This window comes from Nycticebus coucang, chromosome X, assembly GCF_027406575.1.
Source record: "Nycticebus coucang isolate mNycCou1 chromosome X, mNycCou1.pri, whole genome shotgun sequence".
Taxonomy (NCBI): domain Eukaryota; kingdom Metazoa; phylum Chordata; class Mammalia; order Primates; family Lorisidae; genus Nycticebus; species Nycticebus coucang.
Window position 1 is genome coordinate 52921322 of NC_069804.1, and position 24497 is coordinate 52945818.

Here is a 24497-nt window from a genome sequence, read left to right on the forward strand (position 1 = left end):
TTGTTTTGATTTGCATTTCTCTAATATGTAGAGATGATGTACATTTTTTCATGTGTTTGTTAGCCATTCATCTATTGTCTTTAGAGAAAGTTCTATTCATGTCTCTTGCCCATTGATATATGGGATTGTTGGCTTTTTTCATGTGGATTAATTTGAGTTCTCTATGGATCCTAGTTATCAAGCTTTTGTCTGATTGAAAATATGCAAATATCCTTTCCCATTGTGTAGGTTGTCTCTTTGCTTTGGTTATTGTCTCCTTAGCTGTACAGAAGCTTTTCAGTTGAATGAAGTCCCATTTGTTTATTTTTGTTGTTGTTGCAATTGCCATGGCAGTCTTCTTCATGAAGTCTTTCCCCAGGCCAATATCTTCCAGTGTTTTTCCTATGCTTTCTTGGAGGATTTTTATTGTTTCATGCCTTAAATTTCTAATAGAGACAGAGTCTCACTCTTGCTTAGGCTGGTCTGTAATTGCTAAACTCAAGCAATCCTACCATATCTGTCTCCCAGTGTGCTGGAATTGCAGGTGTGAGTCACTGTCCCTGGCTGTCTCTCTCTTATTGATAGATATAGAATCTCACTGTATTACTCAGGCTTGACCAGAGTGGTGTGATCATAGTTCACTGCAGCCTCAACTTCCAGGGCTCAAGAGATCCTCTTTCCTCAGCCTCCCAAGCAGCTTGGAATACATGCACATGCCATAACACTTGCCTTATTTTTCAATTTATTTTAAGCTAAAACGCACTTTTCCTGCTTTCTACTCTCACACAGCCACTCAACCCTTATGACACCAGATGTGTGTGGGATCCCCTCCACATCAAACAAACCTCTCACATATTCTCCAGCAGACACCAGCTGGGTGTTCTCTAATTAAATTTGATTCTGCCTGAAGGAAGTCAGACCCCAGAGGTTGAGGGCTGAGTCCTGGAAGTTTCTCCCTCCTGTACTTGAGGTGCCAATCGCAGCACTGGTTATTAGCTGGGTTTCTGGCTGACCAGATAGAAATTGAGGTTCCCAGAATTCACTCCTTGGGTTCAATGAATTCGCTGGAGCAGCTCACAGAACTCAGGAAAACACTTTACTTACATTTACTGGTTTCTTATAAAGAATATTACAACAGATACAGATGAAAAGCTGGATGGAAAAGATACATAGGGCAAGTGATGTGAGAAAGAGAGCAGAGTTTCCAGAAACCTCCGTGCATGCAACTATCTGGAAGCTCACTTTGAGAGAGGATACCCGAGAAAAGTGAGGTCTAGGAGAACAGGTCTCCTCAAAGAGACCACAAGGATACACCTGCAGGGTCATCTCCATGGTGACTCAGCTCTTGGGAATTTGTGAACTTAACTTCCTGGAACTTAGAAATTGCCACTTCTTCTGACAGTTTAAGTTGACATCATCCTGAGGAATAAAATCATTTTTACACACAAGATAATTTTGATAATAGATTTTTATTCTAACTGTTCATTTTATACCAAAGCAATGGTAATGAGAAAATTGTAATGGTAATGGTAGTAATGAATTTGCCTGTTTAATTACTGTCACAGATATAAAATGAATTAAAATTAGCAAATATAAAAAAAAAGAAATTGCCACTTCTGTGAAATCCTGTAGTTCTGCGAGGGATGGAAGAGCATGTCCTGCTTAATTCAAACTGGCCAATGAAAAAGTACTTATGGGTTGGAACTTTTTGACTGTCGATAAAAAGGGAAAGACCAAGCCAGTCAGGGAGCATGGACAAGTGGATTCTTCTATGCCATAAGCTCCCGGCCAGTGAATAAAGTCCTTCCTCTTACAAACATGGTATTTGGGTGCTCTTTCTCTCTGTTGCATCTTGTCTTCCTGCAACATTTTTCATTCCCTGACCAGGAAGTGAGATCACTCTTGGAGAGAACACGCGCCTGGTAGTTGCCACCAATCTTCTGGACACACACTTTGGGGCCCTGATCAGCCTGGGCATTGTGAACCACTCAGCCCACCAGGGAGTCAGTTTGGCCTTCCTGTGTGGATGCCTCCACTGGGCAGAGAAAGGACCCCCTCAGTGGGTCTTCAAGGAGTCAAACACCAGGAGGAACTGGCATGCAGGAACAGGTACTTACATAGGGAGATGTCTAAGGCAAGGTACGATCAATCTGGGGTTCCCACCATTTGGGTGGAAGCGGGGGTCTGATCAACCCCTAGGGCATTAGATAATCAGCAGGTCTGGTGAGAGGTGTATGAGCCTGTGTGAATGTGGTGTGAGTGAGAGAACTCCGAGGGTGTGGTTGGACCTCCCTTCACAGGGCCTAGGGTAGTGTTGGTTTGACTCCTACAGCTGAGTGGCAGTTCCAGTGGGCAATCTAGGCTGCTCAGGTTAAGAAATGGGTTGGAATTGTGTGCATGTGAGTGCTTGGAAACTGACTGAGATGGCTAACAATAGGTGGGGTTTCACACTCCTCCACCCCACCCATTACAGGGTGAAACAATAGTGTGAGTGGCCACTTCTTCCATGCTTCAACTTTGCCCCCTGGCTATTCTGAGAGAAAGTGGAAGTTCCAGGTTTTCCTTTTTCTGTCTAAGACACAGGTCTAGTCTTTGACAGCCACGTGGCCATGTGAGACTTGGGGGAAATGAAGAGACATCAGAAAGGATGAGTGTGTTGTGATTTTGCTACTGGAATTTCTTCAGTGAGTCCTTGGTCTGAGGAATTAGAGAATTGAGCCTATGGGCTAGAGATCAGTGATCAAATGAGATTTCATTGGATAGAGGGGCATGCAGAGAGAGTGGAGAAAGCCAGAGCTACTGGAAGTGGAGAGGAGGCACAAGTAAGAGATCTCCTGCATGGGTCCTTTGTCTAGGGCTAAATAATTGGCCCTGAGACATATTTTGGCCAGGATGTGGTAGATTGGAAAATACCTTTCCAAACTGAATGGGTGTTCTCGAAAATGAATGAATGCAGCTCCTAACCTTGGGCAAGGTTATTAAGTCTTTGCTGCAGTTTTTGTCTGAGGACAGGATTAGGGTGTGTGCTCCCTAGTCAGGGTGGAGCCATCCAAAATGTTTGGGGCTGCTTTGTTCATGACCTTGTTAGGGCTCACAGGGTATGGCCTGCAACATGTTTGTGCCTAGAGATGGGAGTCTGATGTGTGAGCTCACCTCCGCCTGAAAAATGGGGGTTCCCTGTCCAGCCCTGAGTGGGAAAATCCTGTATCAATGTTATATTTCATAAAATGTCTCTCATTTGTAAAATGTAATCATTTGGTTGTTTAACTGTTGAAAAAACTGAGTCTTTGTCAAAGAACAAGATTCTTGCCTTTTAAACCTTCGAATTATCAGTTTCACTGAGTGAATGGTTGACTTCATAGTGAACTATTATCCTGTTTTGTGAGAAGTGAGTTTCTGAGAGTAAGATAAATTAGACAGAAAGAAAATGGCATAGTGTAAGGAATTGATGTAAGGAAACAATCTCATGTGGTAAATTTTGCCCTGAAACCGAATGGTTGTTTAAGAATTTCCCAGAAATTGTGTAAGTGTAACACTGCATCCTACTGTATGCTTTGCTGAGTCTGCAGCCAGCAAAGGCCAAGTGGTTCACTTGCCTAAACTTAAAAGATGCCCTTTTCAGTATAAGGCTAGTTCTGGAAGGTCAGAGGCTGTTTGCTTTTCTTTCTTTCCTTTTTTTTTTTTTATATTATTAAATCATAGCTGTGTACATTAATGCGATCATGGGGCACCATACACTGGTTTTATAGATCATTTGACACATTTTCATCACACTGGTAAACATAACCTTCCTGGCATTTTCATAGTTATTGTGTTAAGACATTTATATTCTACATTTACTAAGTTTCACATGTACCCTTGTAAGATGCACCCCAGGTGTAATCCCACCAATCATCCTCCCCCCTCCCTCCCCTCTCTCTCCCCCTTCCCCATATTCTTAGGTTATAACTGGGTTATAGCTTTCTTTCTTTCTTTTTTTAATTAAATCATAGCTGTGTACATAGATACAATCATGGGGCATCATTCACTAGCTTCACAGACCGTTTACCAAGTTTCACATATACCCTTGTAAGATGCACCGCTGGTGTAATCCCACCAATCCCCTTCCATCTACACACATCCCTCCTCCCTCCCCTTCCTTTCCCCCTTCCCCCTATTCTTAGGTTGTAACTGGGTTATAGCTTTCATGTGAAAACCCTAAATTAGTTTCATAGTAGGGCTGAGTACATTGGGTACTTTTTCTTCCATTCTTGAGATATTTTACTAAGAAGAATATGTTCCAGCTCCATCCATGTAAACATGAAAGAGGTAAAGTCTCCATCTTTCTTTAAGGCTGCATAATATTCCATGGTGTACATATACCACAATTTGTTAATCCATTCGTGGATCGATGGGCACTAGGGCTTTTTCCGTGACTTAGCAATTATGAATTGGGCTGCAATAAACATTCTGGTACAAATATCTTAGTTATAATGTGATTTTTGGTCTTCTGGGTATATATGTAGTAGAGGAATTATAGGATTGAATGGCAGGTCTATTTTTAGATCTCTAAGTGTTCTCCAAACATCTTTCCTAAAGGAATGTATTAATTTGCATTCCCACCAGCAGTGTAGAAGTATTCCTTTTTCTCCACATCCACGCCAACATCTCTGGTCTTGGGATTTTGTGATATGGGCTAATCTTACTGGAGTTGGATGATATCTCAAAGTAGTTTTGATTTGCATTTCTCTGATGATTAAGGGTGATAAGCATTTTTTCATATGTCTGTAGGCCATGCACCTGTCTTCCTCAGAGAAGTTTCTCTTCAAGTCCCTTGCCCAGTCTGCAATGGGATCACTTGTTCTTTTCTTGCTTATATGTTTGAGTTCTCTGTGGATTCAGGTTATTAAACCTTTGTCGGAGACATAACCTGCAAATATCTTCTCCCATTCTGAGGGCTGTTTGCTTGCTTTACTTACTGTGTACTTGGCAGTGCAGAAGCTTTTTAGTTTGATCAGGTCCCAATAGTGTATTTTTGAAGCAGCTTCAATTGCCTGGGGGGTCCTCCTCATAAAATACTCGCCCACACCGATTTCCTCAAGGGTTTTCCCTGCACTCTCTTCTAGTATTTTTATAGTTTCATGTCTTAAGTTTAAATCTTTAATCCATTGAGAGTCTATCTTAGTTAATGGTGAAAGGTGTGGGTCCAGTTTCAGTCTTCTACAGGTTGCCAGCCAGTTCACCCAACACCATTTGTTAAATAGGGAATCTTTTCCCCTCTGAATGTTTTTAATTGGCTTGTCAAAGATCAAATAATGGTAAGTAGCTGGATCCATCTCTTGGTTCTCTATTCTGTTCCAGACATCTACCTCTCTGTTTTTGTGCCAGTACCATGCTGTTTTGATCACTATCGATTTGTAGTATAGTCTGAGATCTGGTAGCGTGATTCCTCCTGCTTTCTTTTTATTTTTGAGTAATGTCTTGGCTATTTGAGGTTTTTTCTGATTCCATATAAAACGAAGTATTATTTTTTCAAGATCTTTAAAGTATAACAGTGGAGCTTTAATAGGGATTGCATTAAAATTGTACATTGCTTTGGGTAGTATGGACATTTTAACAATGTTGATTCTTCCCGGCCATGAGCATGGTATGTTTTTCCATCTGTTACCATTTTCAGCTATTTCTTTTCTTAGAGTTTCATAGTTCTCTTTATAAAGATCTTTCATGTCCTTTGTTAGATAAACTCCCAAATATTTCATCTTCTTTGGCACTACTGTGAATGTAATAGAGTCCTTAACTGTTTTTTCAGCTTGACTATTGTTGGTACATATAAAGGCTACTGATTTATGAATGTTGATTTTGTAACCCGAGACACTACTGTATTTCTTGATCACTTCTAAGAGTTTTGTAGTAGAATCCCTGGAGTTTTCCAGATATACAATCATATCATCTGCGAAGAGTGAAAGTTTGGTCTCTTCTGACCCTATATGGTTGCCCTTGATCACCTTTTCTTCCCTAATCGCGATGGCTAAAACTTCCATTACAATGTTAAAAAGCAGTGGAGACAATGGGCAACCTTGTCTGGTTCCTGATCTGAGTGGAAATGATTTCAGTTTAACTCCATTCGATATGATATTGGCTGTGGGTTTGCTGTAGATGGCCTCTATCAGTTTAAGAAATGTCCCTTCTATACCAATTTTCTTAAGTGTTCTGATCATGAAGGGATGCTGGATATTATCAAAAGCTTTTTCTGCATCAATTGAGAGAATCATATGTTCTTTGTTTTTTAATTTGTTTATGTGCTGAATTATACTTATAGATTTACATATATTGAACCAGCCTTGAGACCCTGGGATAAAACTGACTTGGTCATGATGCATAATTTGCTTGATGTGTTGCTGGATTTTGTTTGTTAGGATCTTGTTGAATATTTTTGCATCTATATTCATTAGTGATATTGGTCTATAATTTTCTTTTCTTGTTGGGTCTTTTCCTGGTTTGGGGATCAAGGTGATGTTTGCTTCATAGCATGTGTTGGGTAGTCTTCCTTCTTTTTCTACATTTTGGAACAGGTTGAGTAATATGGGTACTAACTCCTCTTTACAGGTTTCGTAGAATTCTGACGTGCAGCCATCTGGTCCCGGGCTTTTCTTTTTAGGGAGGTTTTGTATGGTTGATGCTATTTCAGAACTTGACATGGGCCTGTTCAGCATTTCCACTTGATTCTGGCTAAGTCTTAGAAGGTGACATGCCTCCAGGTATTGGTCAATTTCCTTCAGATTTTCATATTTCTGAGAATAAAGTTTCTTTTAATATTCATTAAAGATGTTTTGAATTTCTGAGGAGTCTGCTGTTATTTTGTCTTTGTCATTTCTGATTAATGAGATTAGAGATTTTACTCTTCTTTTCCTGGTTAGATTTGGCAAAGGTTTATCTATTTTATTGAACTTTTCAAAAACCAACCTTTTGATTTATTGGTCTGTTGTATTTAGAAATAAACATATCCTACATCAAGCACAAAAAGTAAATTCAGTGTGAGTTTAAAATGACTTGCTTTTCTTCCAGAGGCTTAAGAGACCTGGACCCCCATGGGTTACTCACAGAGTTAGGCTTTTTTGCAGTTGTAAATTCCTTAGGCTTTTTCTCTGAAGCTGTGCACCCCGTGAAGCCTGAGATCCAAGGGCATGCCACCTTTCCTCAGAGATACAGGCCAGAGGGTTGACGTATGTTAACGACATATTGTCAGAGGTCTATAGGTATTCTGCCCTGAAGGAAGGACACAGTCATTACTCCATACTGAGTAAACTGAGTGAATGCTTGAAGATATTCAATTCCCCTGTGGTTACTTTTGTCTTTGTGACCTGCTCGGAAATTAGTCACTATTTAGAAGAGATTTACTACACAGGTGATTGCATTGATATGATAAATATTTCCTTTCAAGTTAAATTTCAGATATGTAAAAAAGAAGATAAGATGATGATGAAACTAATAGATAATAAATTAAGTGTGTACATGACTGGAAGAGTATGAAACCAAAATTTGGAATAAAGATTTTCGCTACATGCCATTTCTTCTCACCTAACTGCATGTAGTCTGTTTCTTGACTTAATAATTACAGGAGCGAGTTTACACCCACGGCAAAGCTGCTGTTCGTTCGCGTCTCCGGTCACACAACAGTTGTATATATTTTTTTGTTTTCAATTTCATTTAATTCTGCTCTAATTTTGGTTATTTCATTTCTTCTACTGGGTTTGGGGTTGGAATAGTCTTCCTTTTCCAGTTGCTTGAGATGTCCCATTAAGTTGTTAACTTCCTCTCTTTCCTTTCTCTTGAGGAAGGCTTGCAGTGCTATAAATTTCCCTCTTAAGACGGCCTTTGTGGTATCCCAGTGAGGTTCTGATAATTCGTGTCTTCATTGTCATTTTGTTCCAAAAATTTGGCAATTTCCTTCTTAATCTCATCTCTGACCCAGCTATCATTCAGCATAAGGTTATTTAGCTTCCATGTTTTTGTATGAGTATGCAGAATCCTGTTGTTACTGAGTTCAACTTTTGTTCCATGGTGGTTTGAGAAGATGCAAGAAATAATTTCTATTCCTTTAAATTTACTGAGGTTAGATTTGTGATCTAAGATGTGATCAATTTTGGAGTATGTTCTGTGGGCTGATGAGAAGTATGTGTATTCAGTTTTGGGGGGATGAAATGTTCTGTAGATGTCTGCTAAATCCAAATGTTGGATTTAGGTTTAAATCTAAAATGTCTTTGCTCAGCTTCTTATTGGAGGATTGATCCAACACTGCCAAAGGAGTGTTGAAATCTCCAACTATTATGGAGCTGGAGGAAATCAAGTTGCTCATGTCTGTTAGAGTTTCTCTTATAAATTGAGGTGCATTCTGGTTGGGTGCATAGACATTAATAATTGAAATCTCATCATATTGAGTATTACCCTTAACAAATATGAAGTGACCATTCGTATCCTTCCTTACTTTTGTTGGTTTAAAGCCTATTGTATCTGCAAATAGAATTGCAACACCTGCTTTTTTCTGATTACCATTTTCCTGAAATATGGATGACCATCCTTTCACCCTGAGTCTATATTTGCCTTTTAAGGTAAAATGTGATTTTTGTATGCAGCAAATATCTGGCCTGAGTTTTTGTATCCAGTCAGCTAACCTGTGCCTCTTTAGAGGACGGTTTAAGCCATTCACATTAATGGAGAATATTGATAAGTCTGGTAAAATTTTAGGTAGTGAGTTTTTTGAAAGTACAGTGGGCATTTTTAATCCTTTCACCACTGTGGAAGTTGGAATTTGTTCAGAAGTTTCTGAGTGAGTTTACTTCTGTGGTAGAGGATTGGGCTAGTCATTATGGAGGATAGGTCTGAGAATATCCTGAAGAGCTGATTTGGTTATGGCAAATTTCTTCAACATACAAATGTCATTAAAGTATTTAATTTCTCCATCATAAATGAAACTCAGTTTAGCTGGATACAGGATCCGGGGTTGAAAGTTATTTTGCTTTAGGAGATTAAAAGTCGATGACCACCCTCTTCTGGCTTGAAAAGTTTCAGCAGAGAGTTCTGCAGTCATTCTAATATTCTTCCCTTTGTAGGTAATGGATTTCTTACGTCTGGCTGCTTTGAGAATTTTTTCCTTATATTAACTTTATTGACATTAATTATGATATGCCTGGGGGATGTCTTATTCGGATTGAGTCATGTTGGGGTTCTGAAATTATCTGCTATCTGAATTTCAGAATCTCTTGGCATGTCTGGAAAATTCTGTTTCATAATTTCATGTAGAAGGGCCTCTGTGCCTTGCAAGGCCACTTCATCACTTTCAGGGATTCCAATGAGGTGGATATTAGTCTTCTTCGAATTATCCCAGAGCTCTCTGAGAGAATGATCTGTTTTTGCTCTTGATTTCTCTTCCTCTTTGAGTATTAGAGAGCGTTCAAAGGCTTTGTCTTCAGTGTCAGAAATCCTTTCTTCTGCTTGTTCCACTCTGTTAGTAGGGATTCTACTGTATTTTTCAGATCTTTGAGGGCTGCAAATTCTTGCTTCAGTGCATCAAATTCTTTGGTGGTTTTGTCTTTAAATTTGTTAAATTCTTGAGACAACTTTTGAATTTCTCCTCAAATTTCTAATTCCAACTTTTGAATTGCTCCTTGAATTTCTAATTCCAAATTTTCCTCCATTCTATTAGTCTTGTTTGCAATCCAAATTCTGAATTCGATTTCTGACATCTTGGCCAGCTGTTTATGAATGGGATCTTCAGTTACATCTGTCATATCTTTCCTTGGCGGGGGGTTGATCTATTCTGGTTATTCATGTTACCAGAGTTTTCCCGCTGATTCCGCCCCATGATTATTTTACTCCGTTTGATTTTTCCCCTGGAGCTTTGTCGAGGACCCATACAGTGCTATGGTCAGAGAAACTGGGGACCTGTTTGATGTGGTGGGGCTAAGTGGTTCTTTCTTGTGTTCAGCTGGTCTCTGTTCAACCCTAGTGAAACAATTACTCTGGGTTGAACTCTCAAATGTGGAGAAATACCAGCAATTAAGTAACCCCGCCCCCCACAGGCAACAATTGGAAATGGAAAATCAAACCTTCCAAAACCACACACCCAGGGCACCACTTGAATAGTCCTCGGGCAAATGGCTCAGTTCAAAAGGTCCAAATCAATTGTCTCAGTCAGCACCTGTCTCAGGTGGGAGAGTTTAAAAGGTCTCTGGCAATTGGATCACAGGGGTCTGTTGACAATGCAGATATGGCTTGCTCCAGTGCTCCATGGAGTCAGGAGGACCCACAGAGCAAATAGATTATTCTGGGAAGGTTGATGCCTCCTTCCCCACCTTGCACCTCTGTCACATCTAGTCACTGATAGCCCCACAGGGCTGTGACCCTTTTGCCTCTAGTGAACAGATAGCCCAGGGGTTTGCACCTGCCTGAATCACAAAAAAATCTATTTCTGCTCAGCCAGGCCGCTGCACTCTGCCTCTATCCAGCAGGGAGAGGTGAGTCCTGACAACCTGGGGTGCTTGATGGAGGCTGGGGGGTGTTCACTCAGTTCCAGCCCCGCCCCTGATTGATGTTACTGACAGAACAGAACAGAACAACTTTGTGGGAATTTGTTTCTGTCCCTGCTAAATTCCCCTGCAGAGGATAAACTGTTTTGAGTTCCCAGAGCCTGTGCCTCAAGCCCTGTCTTTACTCCTGCAGGTTTGTATTCGGCTGACTGTCAGTTATAGCCTCTTGCCTTCCTTTGTCTATAGTCTGACGATCCCCTGAGGGCCGGGTGTGTCTTAGGCTCATTAAAGTGGTCCTCTGGGTCAGCCCTACCCTGGGAACTTCCCATCTCTGTGCCTGCGTTTCTAGTCCCTGCACTCCACCCAGGCCTGTACCGCTTCAGGCAAACCCTTTACTCACGGGGCCTGTGTTTCCGTCCCAGATATGTTCTGCGGTGGTTGCCACCTGAGAATATGCCCAGCCTCCTCTGGTTGCCCAGGGAGACAGCGGGTGTGCCTTCGGAATATACAGGAGTGAGCCGTATTATTTCCAAAAACGGCTGGTGCTCTGCACCTCAGGGCACCGCTGCTTCAGCAGCATGGTTCCCTCTCAAGCTGACCATCCTCTCCTCACTCCTGTGCCGCAGAATCAGCACTGATCAGCTGCACCCCAGGCCCTGTCCACACCCCTCAAGAAATCACCGAAGAATCTGTATTCCTGGGGGACAGGCCTCCAGACCTCAGATTGAGAGTGGAGGGGGGTGCTGGGAGCTCAGAATTGCAGGTAGAGAATATATACAGTTTTATGCCTGGCAGGAGAATGCCATAGCACCCTAGTAGGGGAAGTAGGTCCAGTTTTTAGAGGGTCTCTCCTGTGGAGTGTAGTGGGAGGACCTTTGAACTCTACTTGTTTGTCTGTGGGGCACTCCGAGCTGTTCTCAGGGGGGAGGAGACTCCCATCCGCTTGGTGATGGATTTTGTACCTTTTGTTTGTATCCTTGGGGTCGCAGCTCGCCTCAGTGGGGTTGATGTGCATTCTTCAACCTTCTCTCTTGGTGCAGCTCTAATCCACCAGGTTACTTGCTAAATTTCTGTCCTTTAACTCTCCTTTTGGATGGGAGCCTCTGTGGAAAGCTGGCTTCAGTCAGCCATCTTGTCTCTGCCCCCCTCTTTCTGTTTTTCAAACATAGGCTTATAAAAAGATAAAATTTCCTCTCAGGACTGATTTTGCTGTATTCCATAGGTTTTGGTAACTTGTGTCTTCATTGGTGTTATTCTCAAGGATGTTAATGATTTCCTTTTTTATTTCTTCCTGTACCCAATTGTCATCCAGCATAAGGTTGTTTACCTTCCATGCCTTTGTGTGAGGTTGAACGTTTTTGTTGGAGTTGAGTTCCACTTTTAGTGCCTTGTGGTCTGAGAAGATGCAAGGTAGAATTTCAATTCTTTTGATTCTATTGAGGTTTGTTTTGTGTCATAGGATATGATCAATTTTGGTGAATGTTCCATGGGATGATGAGAAGAATGTATATACTTTATCTTTGGGATGGAGTGTTTTATATACATCTATCAAGCACAGTTGTTCTAGGGTCTCATTTAAATCTCTAACATCTTTGTTTAATTTCTGCTTAGAGGGTCTGTCCAGCTCTGAGAGGGGGGTGTTGAAGTCCCCTGTTATTATGGTGTTATAGGATATCATATTGCTCAAATGAAGCAAAGTCTGTTTCAAGAATCTGGGAGCATTTAAATTGGGTGCATAAATATTTAGAATCAAAATGTCTTCTTGTTGTATTTTTTCCTTAACCAATATGAAGTGACCATCATTGTCTTTTTTGACTTTAGTTGCTTTAAATCCACATGTAACTGAAAATAAGATTGCAACCCCTCTTTTCTTCTGAATTCCATTTGCCTGAAAAATTGACTTCCAACCTTTAACTTTGAGTTTTAATTTGTCTTTTGACATGAGGTGTGTTTCCTACAGACAGCAAATAGATGGCTTGTGTTTTTTAAACCAATGAGCAAATCTATGCCTTTTCAGTGGGGAATTCAAGCCATTGACTTTTATTGAGATAACTGATAAGTGTGGTAATGTTCTATTCATCTTATTTTGTGAAAGTCCATTGTTTAGTTTTGCCTTTTGCATCATTGTGGAAACTAGGTTCTGTTCTTTAATTTCTGGGTGTTTACTTTGCTGAAGGTCCATTGTGATGGTCAGTGTGTAAAACAGGTTGAAATATTTCCTGTAAAGCTTGTCTTGTTGTGGCAAATTTCCTCAATGTTTACATATCAATAAAAGGTTTAATTTCTCCATCAATTTTAAAGCTTTGCTTAGTGGAATATATAATTCTGGGCTGGAAGTTGTTCTGTTTAAATGGATTAAAGACAGATGACCATTGTCTTCTGGCTTGACATTTCATTAGAGAAGTCTGCGTTCACCCTGATAGATTTGCCACTGTAGGACAGTTGCTGTGTACTCCTGGCAGCTTGCAAATCTTTACTTTTGTCTTGACTTTAGATAGGTTCATGACAATGTGCCTTGGAGAAGCTCTATTTGAATTGAGGCAACTAGGGGACTGATATCTCTCCAAAAGGAGTACGTCAGAATCTTTGGTGATAGTTAGGAAATTTTCATCTAGAATGGCTTCCATTCATATGGGGCATTCTTCTTCTCCTTCTGGAATACCTATAACTCATATGTTTGAATGCTTCATAGAGTCCCATAATTCTGTCAGTGTACATTCTGCTTTCTCTCTCTTCTTTTCTGCCTCTTTAACTACCTGAGTTATCTCAAGAGCTTTATCCTCTACCTCTGAGATTCTTTCTTATGCATGATCTAATCCAGGGGTCCTCATAAACAGGGGGCCAGGTCACTGTCCCTCAGACCATTGGAGGGCTGGACTATAGTTAAAAAAGAAAAACTATGAACAAATTCCTATGCACACTGCACATATCTTATTTTGAAGTTAAAAAAAAAAAAGGAACAAATACAATCACACTGCCCCATGTGGCCTGTGGGCTGCAGTTTGAGGACCCCTGATCTAATCTGTTGATACTTTCTATTGCATCCTTAAGTTCTCTAATTGACTGCTTCAGTTCCTTCAGCTCTGCTATATCCTTTCTATAGTTTTCGTATCATTCATCTCTTATTTGATTCTGTGTTTGGATTTCCTTTTGGTTATTTTCCACTTTCTCAGCAATTTCCTTCATTGTTTTTTATCATCTGTATTTTAAATTCCCCTTCTGTCATTTCTAATATTTTTTTTATAGGAGGAGTCCTCTGCTGTAGCTACCTTGCGATCCCTGGATGGGATTACTCTGGACTGGCATTTCATGTTACCAGGATTTTTCTTCTGATTCTTCTTCATGAGTGCTTTCTTTTTTCTTTCTTTTTTTTTTTTTTGTAGAGACAGAGTCTCACTGTACCATCCTCGGGTAGAGTGCCGTGGTGTCACACGGCTCACAGCAACCTCTAACTCTTGGGCTTATGCAATTCTCTTGCCTCAGCCTCCCGAGCAGCTGGGACTACAGGCGCCCGCCACAACGCCCAGCTATTTTTTTGTTGCAGTTTGGCTGGGGCTGGGTTTGAACCTGCTACCCTCAGCATATGGGGTCGGCACCCTACTCACTGAGCCACAGGCGCCGCCCCCATGAGTGCTTTCTTGTATCTGTTTCCTTACCCTAATTATCCTTTCACTTCTTCTTGCTCTTTAATATTTTAATGAGTTCTTTTTCTACAGGACCAGAAGAATGAGAAAATTGAAGAGCAAGAAGGGAAAAAAGATTTCAAAAAGAAAGGAAAAAGAGAAAGAATAGGGTGAGTAAAAGGAAATATTGACAAAAAGAAGAAAGGCACTGAAAGAAAGAAGCAGGAGCAATATATGTGCACAGCAGGGTACAATGAACCAACCTTGAAGACCCCCAACCTCTGGGGGTGCTGGGTTGGGTGATTCCCTTGAGGTCAACAGCTCTTCGCCAGCCAGAACACAGTACCCCACCTCCACCAGGTAGAGAGGAAAGCCAAAAATACTATAAATCAAACCAAAACAAACAAGAAAAAACCCTTATGGGATAACTTTGGGGGATAAAACCCCAAATAATAGGGGCAGAAACATTGGCAAAAATGAAATTCTAATTGATAAAGAAGGCAAAAATGGAAGATTGTGTTTAAACTAGAATAGTCGGGAAAAAAAGAGGAAAAAAAAGAAAAAGAAAAAGAAAAAAAAAAGAAAAATGCCAAGGAAAAATGTTGAAATTAAGAAAACAAGCAAACAAACAAAAAGCCCCCAAAACTAAAGAACCAAAGAGTATATATATCTTGCTGAATATTGTCCAGACAACAGATGATCTTTGGAGGTTTAAGATGTTAATCACAATGTTGATACAGTTGTACAAGATGGAGACTGGAGGCCTTCACTGATCTCTCAGACCCCACAGGCTTGGGAGCCCAAAAGTCTCCTCAGCCCAGTTAAAAAACACTCCAAACTAGGAACCTTGGCCAAGCAGAAGCTTTCCAAGGAAATAACTTATCCCTGGGATCTCTCCTGGTGTGGCTGCCTGCTTATCCAGTGCACCAAGTCCAGTCTCCCACTATGTCCCTAGGAGCCAAGGCTGTTAATTTGCCACACTTAGATCTCTGCACTTCCTCAGTGTCTCAGTACCCGCCTTTGGGCAGCTCAGTCACCAGATCACTTGCCCAAGGTCTCCTGGCCCATCTCCACACTGCAACATGCAGGGGCAGCTCTTCCACAGCAGCTGTGCGGGCAGCCCACAGCTGAACGACATTAGCTCCCCTCCAGCTCAGTGGCTCAGATCAGGGCCTCAGACAATGCCCAAAGTCATACGCACACACTGGCCCAAGATCTCTCAAGGCAGTTCAATCGAGTGCCCAAGTTCAAGAAAACCAAAACAGCTCACAGGTAAGGCCCCTCCTGCCTTCAGTCTCACTGTTGCTATGGGTACAGCTGTAGGCAGCCTCCAACAGAACAAACACACCCACCACTTGCCAATTCCCCACCCCTTCCATCCTATTTTGTCTTTTGCATCATTGTGGAAACTAGGTTCTGTCCTTTAATTTCTGAGTGTTTACTTTGCTGAAGGTCCATTGTGATGGTCAATGTGTAAAATAGGTTGAAATATTTCCTGTGCCAAGGACTGATGGTATTCCCCAGGAATCCAGTCGTATGGAGCAATGCCCTTCGAGGACTTCCAGGTAGATTTTATTGAAATGCCCAGGTGTAAAGAGTACAATTACTTGCTCATGATGGTCTGCACACACTTGGAATAGCTAAAGGCCTTCCCCACAAGGATAAAGAAGACTCCTGAAGTAGTAAAGTGTTGCCCAGAGAAATCATCCCATGCTTTAGATTGCCACTCTAGTTGAAATTTGACAATGGGTTTGCCTTCCTAACAGGTGCAAATAATAGCTAAAGCTTTGGCTACCACCTGGAAACCATATGTAAATTATGAGCCTCAAAGCTTGGACTGGGTAAAGTGCATGAACAGAGCCATAAGAACAGGAAAGATTAAACTCTGCCAGGAAGCAAAACTTAATTAGATATAGGCCTTGTCACGGGTGTTGTTCAAAGGGGCCTCTGTCAATCCTCTCCAGAGCTCAAGCAAGCCACGTGCCTTGGCCTCCCAGATTGGTAGGAGGATGGTTCTGAACCACCTCACCTGTCCAATACATTGAGTGCTGTGCATTTTTTAAATCTGATAATTAACTTAGATATCTAAGACATGTTTCCTGGAGAAATGGCTACCCTTTTCTTTGTGTGTGTGTGGCTTAAGGATTTTCTTTCTTCCTTTTAATTCCAGATTAATATCAGGGTAAAGATGATGAGGGGCACAATGGAAGGGGATAGAGCACAACCATCCCCTAATCCTCTGGAGCAAGGGCTCAACTACCACATGAATGTTGGCTCTAATTGTAGTTGATTGATAGATTGATTGATTGAATAATTTTTGAGGCAGAGACTCAGTCTGTCACCCTGGCTAGGAGCCTTGGCCTTATCATAGCTCACAGCATCTTCCAACTCTTGAGCTCAAGTGATGCTCTTATTTCAGCCTCCCCAGCAGCTAGGACTACAGATACTTGCCACTTGCCTGGGTAGTTTTTCTATTTTGAATACAGATATGATCTACCTTTTGCTCAGAGTTGGTCTCAAACTCAAGCTATCCTCCTGCCTCAACCTCCCTGAGTGCCAGGATTACACATATGAGCCACCTTGCCTGGGCTACCCTTTCATTTCTGTATCCATCTGTTGATATTGAAATTTAGGAATTCGCAGTGATACCTCCAATTGCATACAACATCTCAGGGTTCATTTTAATTTCCTTCCTCTAATTCCCTTCTCTTACAGTCAGAAACCTAGTTTTCATTATCCTTCATATACCGCCGTCCACCACATGACATCTCAGGGAATGACTGACCAGATCACATATGTGATGGTGATCCCATTAGTGTATGATGCTGGATTTTTAGTGTACATTTTCTATGTTTAGATATACAAATTCTTATCATTATCTAACAATTGCTTGCAGTATTCAGTGAATGTGATTCCTGAAATTATTTATGACAGAATATGTTCATAAAAAATAGTTTAGGCCAGGCATGGTACCTCATGCCTATAATTGTGACACTTTGGGAGGATAAAATGGGAGGTTTACTTTGGCCCAGGAATTGGAGACCAGCCTGAGGAAGAGTGAGACCTCATCTTTACAGAAAAGAAAAAAAAAGATTTATGCAAATAGAAAAATTAGCCCAGTGTGGTGGTGCATGCCTGTCATCCTACCTATTGAGGAGGCTGAATAAGAGGATCACTTGAGCCCAGTAGTTTGAGGTTGCTGTGACCTAGGATGATGCCAGTGCATTCCAGCCTCAGGTCACAGAGCAAGACTCTATCTCATGACAAAAATATGGATAGTGAACACTCTCATACACCTCACTCAATGGCTCCACTCAGCTGTCTAACTGACCTTTAATTTTGCTGCAGAATAGCTTTCCCCCCATAACCCCATTTCATTTGATGGCCAACTTCTGTACACGTCCAGAATCAACCACTTCTTACCACTACCACTAGCAACACCTTATTCTTGTCTTCCATGAGCTCTCACCTACACTATCTTAGTACCCTTCTCTCTGTCCCTTCTGCTCCCACCCTTGACCCCTCCTGTCAATTTCCCAAAAGCAGCCAGAGGGAGCCTACTGTTAATTTACCAACCAATTTACCATCCATGTTCCACTCAAAGCCCTTGCATGGCTCCACAGCTCACTCAAAAGATCTCACCAGATCATGCATGATCTGGACTCTTTCATCTCTCTGAACCTATCTGCTACCCTCTCCCTCACTCACTCCACCCCAACCACATTGACCTTAATGCCATTAAACACTCCGGATACATTCCCACCTCAGGAGCTTTGCACTGGCTATTCCTTCTGCCTGGAGCACTCTTCCCCATATATCAGCATGGCTCCCACTCTCACCTCCTGTAAGTCCAGACTTCAGTGACACCTTCTCAGTGAGGCCCTCCTCAGCACCTTTAGCTAAGCTCTTAACTCTTCCACCTTGGAGCACAATAAGTAACATAAACGCCAAGAGAGAAATGGATTCTCAATATTTGAAGAGAGATGACATGTATTAACAGTGAAGTTGAAAGAGTCAACACGACAAAGAGGACACAGAAGGGTTGTCCTGCCATGGAGTATAGTACAGTCATAAGGTATGTGGACATATGCTCAAGGGAGTAATTTATTGGAAGGAAAGCCTTAATTCTTTTTTTTTTTTTTTTTAGAGTCTCACTTTGTTACCCTCAGTAGTGTGCTGTGGTGTCACACCTCACAGCAACCTCCAGCTCTTGGGCTTAGGAGATTCTCTTGTCTTAGCCTCCAGAGTAGCTGGGACCACAGGTGACCACCACAACACCTGGCTATTTTTTCTTTCAGTTGGCCGGGACCCAGTTTGAATCAGCCACCCATGGGGCCGGTGCCCTACCCACTGAGCCACAGGCACCACCCCAAATCTTAATTTTTAAAACTCTACATAAGCCAGTGAGAACTTTGTAATCATACAGCTTACAGCATTTCCACAAGTGAGTACATCAGTGTTGTGAGCACCAGGTCGTGAAACAGACATGATCAGCTCCCTCAAAAATCCCCCTTACACCCTCCTCCAGTTGTTAGCTCCTCAGAGATAATCACTGATTTGACTTTTCACAGAATACATTGGTTTTGCCTGTTTATTCACTTTATATAAATAGAACCATAGTGTGTATCTGGCTGCTTTTGGTCAATATTGCATCTGTGATAGTCAGTCTTCCCTGGTGCCTCATGTAATTTGTTCTTTTCTCACTACAGGTGTAGAGCAGTGGTTCTCAAGTTTGGGTGGGCATCAGAACACCTTGTGGGCTGGATGCAATGGTTCACACCTGTAATCCCATCACATTTGGGAGGCCAAGGCGGAGGGTCACTGGAAGCTAGCAGTTTGAAAGCAGGTTGAGCAGTATAGTGAGAAAGTCCCCACCCCCACCCCACCCTCACACATTGCACTTGTTGCAGGAAGACAAGGCCCAACGGAGAGAAAGGGCACTCCAATTCCATGTTTATAAGAGGGCGGGCTTTATTCACTGGCCAGGAGCTTACCGCATTGAACAATACCAAATGGCTGTGTTCCCTGACTAGCTTGGTATTTCTCTTTTTATCTCTACTCAAAAAGTTCCATTGCATAGGTACCTTTCTCATTGGCCAGTTTGGAATATCTGGGAGATCCTATTCCAGCCCCCACAGAACTACAGGATTTCACAGAATTGGCAATTTCCAAGTTCCAGTGACATTATTTCACAAATTTCTAAGAGCTGAGTCACCATGGAGAGGACCCTGCAGGTGTATCCTTGTGGTCTCCTTGGGAAGACCTGTTCTCCTACACCTCACCCTTCTTCGGTATCCTCTCTCATTCCCCCCTGTTTCTTTTTTCTGACAGAGCCTCAAGCTGTCACCCTGGGTTGAGTGCTGTGGCATCACAGCTCACAGCAACCAACAACGTCTGGGCTCACACGACTCTCCTGCTCCAACCTCCCAAGCAGCTGGGACTACAGCCACCAGCCACAACTCCTGTCTATCTTTTGATTGTAGCTGTCATTGTTATTTGGTGGGCCCAGGATGGATTCAAACCCGCCAGCTCTGATGTATGTGGCTGGCGACCTAGCAGCTTGAGCTACAGGCACCAGGCCTCATTCCAATATATTTTAATTTGGGGTCTCAATATCAGCTTGCTTCTGCAGGTGCCCATATTAATCACTTTTCAGCACTTATATTGTAGGAACTGTGACTCCTCTTGGATTCTCTACGCAGGCCTTAATAATACTGTGGTGTTGAGCTAATATACATAGGAGTTTTTACTTTTCCCTGTGTGACATCCCCCCCCCCAGCTTTTTCCAAAGTCCAAAGTCCAATTAATACAAGTCCCTTGAGGAGTTTTCTCAGGCTTCAGCATTTGTTTACCAGCCAACTCCCAGTATTTGACTGGATCAGGGTATCTTGACCGTCTTAAAAGTTGCCTTTACTTCCCAAGGGACAGTGAAGCCCTGTTCGGCCAGCTGTTATGACTCCAGGTGAGGATTCCTTCCACTTTCACTGTCATGCATGTAGTCATGATGATGGTGTAAAGTCCTTTCTAACTTGGTTTGAGGGAGACTGCATTCTGATTCTTGACCAAACTTGGTCTCCTTGATCCTCCAGAGAGAAAGGATGTACAGACACAAAAGACTAAACAGAACACGGTTAATTACTCAAGTGGACGTGTTCCTTGCTACTCTTTCTAGGGTTTTGTCTATTCAATTCTCTCCCAGTTCTTTTAGGAGTTCCTCCTAAATTGCAGAGGATTGACAGAGGCCCCTTTGAACAAGACCAGTGACAAGGCCTATATCTAATTAAGTTTTGCTTCCTGGCAGAGTTTACTCTTTCCTGTTCTTATGGCTCTGTTCATTCACTTTACCCAGTCCAAGCTTTGAGGCTCATAAGTTATGTATGGTTTCCAGGTGAGAGTCAAAGCTTTAGCTATTATTTGCACTATTTCTGAGCACATTGTCAAATTTAAACTAGAGTGGCAATCTAAAGCATGGGATGATTTCTCTGAGCAACACTTTACAACTTCAGGAGTACTACTTTACTACTTTCTTTATCCTGGTAGGGAAGACTTTTAGCTATTCCAAGTGTGTGCAGACCATCATGAGCAAGTAATTGTACTCTTTACACCTGGGCATTTCAATAAAATCTACCTGGAAGTCTTTGAAGGGTGTTGCTCCATATGACTGGATTCCTAGGGATACCATTGGTCCATGGTGCACGTTGAACTTTTTGCAGGTGACACACTATTGACTCATGGTTTTGGCCAGGGCTGCCAGGTGGGAGATGTAGAGGTACCAGCCCACAACTTCACCAAAGACTCCTGTCTCAGATGAGTTCTCTCATGCATGGCTGTCACCACGGTGTCTCCTAGAAGCTGGGGGACTGCTACTCATCCATCTTGCATCTTTATCCACACTCCCTCAATTTCCTGGCTCCTCTGCACTGCCATTTCTTCCTGGGAATAGATAGGTGAGAGCTTCAGAAACAACGGAATGAGGGGAGCCACGCCCAATGCCTCGTACAGTTTGGATGGCACCCTTTTTGCTGAAGCATCATCTCATTGATGTCCATAACAGTGCATCGCTGCCACCTTCTGGGGTTTCCATACTGCCTCTAGCAATTAAAATGTCTCCTTCTGATATTTTATGTCTTTTCCCCAAGAATTTAGTAGTCCCTTTTCCTTGTACAATGCCCTGTGTACTTGGAGAGTCTGAAAAGCATACTTGGAGTTCGTGTAGACATTCACACTTTTCCCTTGACTTAGTTCTAAGGCTTGAGTCAAGCCATTTAACTCAGCCTTCTGGGCTGATGTTCCTTGGGGTAGGGGCTTAGACTCTATGGTCTCTGTTAAGGTGACCACTACATACCCAATCCACCACTCACCTTCTGCCATCATGTAATTGCTTCCGTCTACATACAAGTCCAAGTCTGCATCTGTCCAAGGCTGGTTCAGGTAAGTCAGGTCTTCTAGAATACACATGATCTATAACTTCTGTAAAATCATGATCAGTCTCTCCTCCGCTGATTGGAAGGAGTGTGGCTCCGTTCAAAGTGTTACATTCTTCTATTGTTATGTGTGGTTTGCCACACATTAAGCTTTGGTACTTAGTTAATCTTGCATTAGTGAGCCAGAAATGTCCCTTTGTGGTCATTAAAGTGACCACAGAGTACATTCACTCTGAGTCCCTGTCCTAGAGTCAGCTTATCAGCTTCTTGAACAAGGAGAACAGTAGGAACGAGAGCCCGTAACCACTATCCTTTTGCCACTCCATCCAACTGCTTAGAGAGGTAAGCTACAGGTCTTGGCCAGGATCCAAATGGCTGGCTTAACAGACCCACAGCCATCTTTCCTCTCTCTGAGACATACAGAGTAAAGGACGTGGCCAAGTCTGGTAGCCCCAATGCAGGTGCAGTAATATGGGAGAAGGTACGTTCTTGTTCTCCTCCTCATTCTAAGGCAGAAATTCTCAACCTGTGGGTCATGACCCACAGGAACTGTATTAAGGGGCCACAGCATTAGAAAGGTTGAGAACCACTGTTCTAAGGGCTCTCCCACCTCCCCTTTAGTGGTCTCATACAAGGGTTTGGCCAGGATGGCAAAGTTAGGAATCCAAAGGTGGCAGAAGCCTACCGTGCCTAAGAATTCTCAAACTTGCTTTAGGCTTGTGGGGCTGGGGAGGTAATTAATGACTCACTTCCATTCTATGCCTAGATTCTTCCCCCCAGCCCCGGAGAGTAAATCCTAGATAATGTACTTGCAGGTGGTAGATCTGAGCCTTCTGCTTAGACAATTTATAGTCACATAACTCTAGATATCATAAAAGACAGTGTGTGCCTCGGGTGCAGCCCTCCTGGGTAGGGTTCCCTAAGAGGAGGTCATCAATGTACTGGAGCAGCATCCACCCTAATTCCTCAGATGTGAATTTCTGGGGGTCATGAGCCAGCCCTTCTTCAAATATCATGGGTAAGTTTTTGAACTCCTGTGGCAAACTGGTCCATGTGTACTGGATCGCAGTTCCCATGTCTAGTCTCTCCCACTGGAAAGCAAACAGCCTCTGGCTTTCCAGAACTAGCATTATACTGAAAAGGGCATCTTTTAAGTCCAAGCAAGTGAAGACTTGGCTTTTGCTGGCAGCAGACTCAGCAAGTATATGGATTAGGCATAGCAGGAGGCAGTGTTACACTTACACAATTTACTGGGAAATTCTCATTCAGGTCTTAATTTTTCCTGAGGTATCTATACAGACACTTCAGATAACATTTATTACTGCACAAATTTTTTCAGTGTAGCCAACAGACCACCTTTGATGAGTCTTCAGCTTTGGAGCAAACTTAACTACTGTATATAATTCTATACTCTTTGGCCAGTCTCTTAGTCCCATTTCACAGATCAATTTAGTAAAACAGTTGTGTCTCATTTTATGAGTTTATAGTACAGACAAGGCTGGGATTTAGTACAGGTGTGCCACAGCCTCTTTTCTCTTTTTAAACCATTTCTTTCTCTCTGATTTCTCTTTCCACTAAAGACAAATTACAGCAGAACCAACTCAGTTGCCAAAATAAACTGTACCTTCAGTATACTGAGTCTGATTATTTGCATAAAGTGCAGCAAAAATAATTATTAGCCATCTAAACTCTCCTTTCCTTTAAAACTGGCTTTGCTAGAACCTGTTGTAAGGAATCTCAGGTTAGACTTGAAAGCCTTCCATGAGCCAGGGATTCATCTATACCATTAGATACCTGTATACATTGGGTAAATTCCTCTTCTCTTGAGGTTCCCAAGCACATTTTGATTTGCAGACCTGTCAGAAAGCAAAATTCATTACTTACCACAGATCAGGAAATGTTATTGATGGGTATCTGGCCAGTTTTTCCAAAGGGCTTTTTCATTGGCCTTATAAAGTCAACCTTAATTTCTTAATGCAGTCTGGATACCTCTGGAAATGCTATTCCAGCCAAAGTCAGTGTCTTCATCATGTCCTATAAACAAAACAGATTCTTATTGAACTTATGAAAATAAATGTATTGTCAGAAATTAAGAATACTTACAAATGGCTTTCAAATTCTGGAAAAATCAAGGAGAGAGAAAAAATATATGTTTCAAATTTTGTTCATAAGTACATACATTGCTTGAAAAGCTACAAGTAGCTCAAAAGACAGAAAATGGTTTTCTTGACTTCTTAAAAGCAGAAAACAGACAGAATCAACAATATTTCCAACAAAAAGCCATAAGAAACTAGCCCACTTCCATGTTATGGATTTCTATTCGGTTTGAACTTAGGTTAGCATTACTTACAGACATGTTAACTTTTGAATCAAACTTCTAAAAGTTTGTTTTTAATCCGAATGTACTCAATTTCCAAAGACATGAGGAATTTGAATTTGAGAGAATTCATTAGCCTCTCTTAATATTTCTGTTTTTTTTTTTTTTAGGAAAACTTTAGACTCAGCCAGTGACAAAGAACTGATTTTTTGATGAATTGAAATTATTGCTGACAATATGCATTAGGACAGACCAATGTTTTATAATATTGGAACATACATATAACCATAACCCATACACAATTAATCGCCTTTTTAAATTTGACAATGTTTCCTATACATTTTTCATAAATCAAAGAAGTCTAATTTGTTTTTCTCAGGTTTTCACTGCTCTTAATATTTTAAAATGATAAAAATTAGAGTTGTGCAGTTTCTCTTGTTGTTTAGTTGCCCCAGGCCGAGTTTGAACCCACCACCACCTTTGGTGCATGTGGCCAGCTGGCACCATAACCACTGTGCTATGGGCACTGAGCCCAAAATTTAGAGTTTTGATTTTCTAAGGTTTGTCAAATTTCAAAGGCTTAAAACATTTGTTCAAACCACAAGCCAAAATATTTTGAAGGAAATACATAGTCAAATGGATCACATGT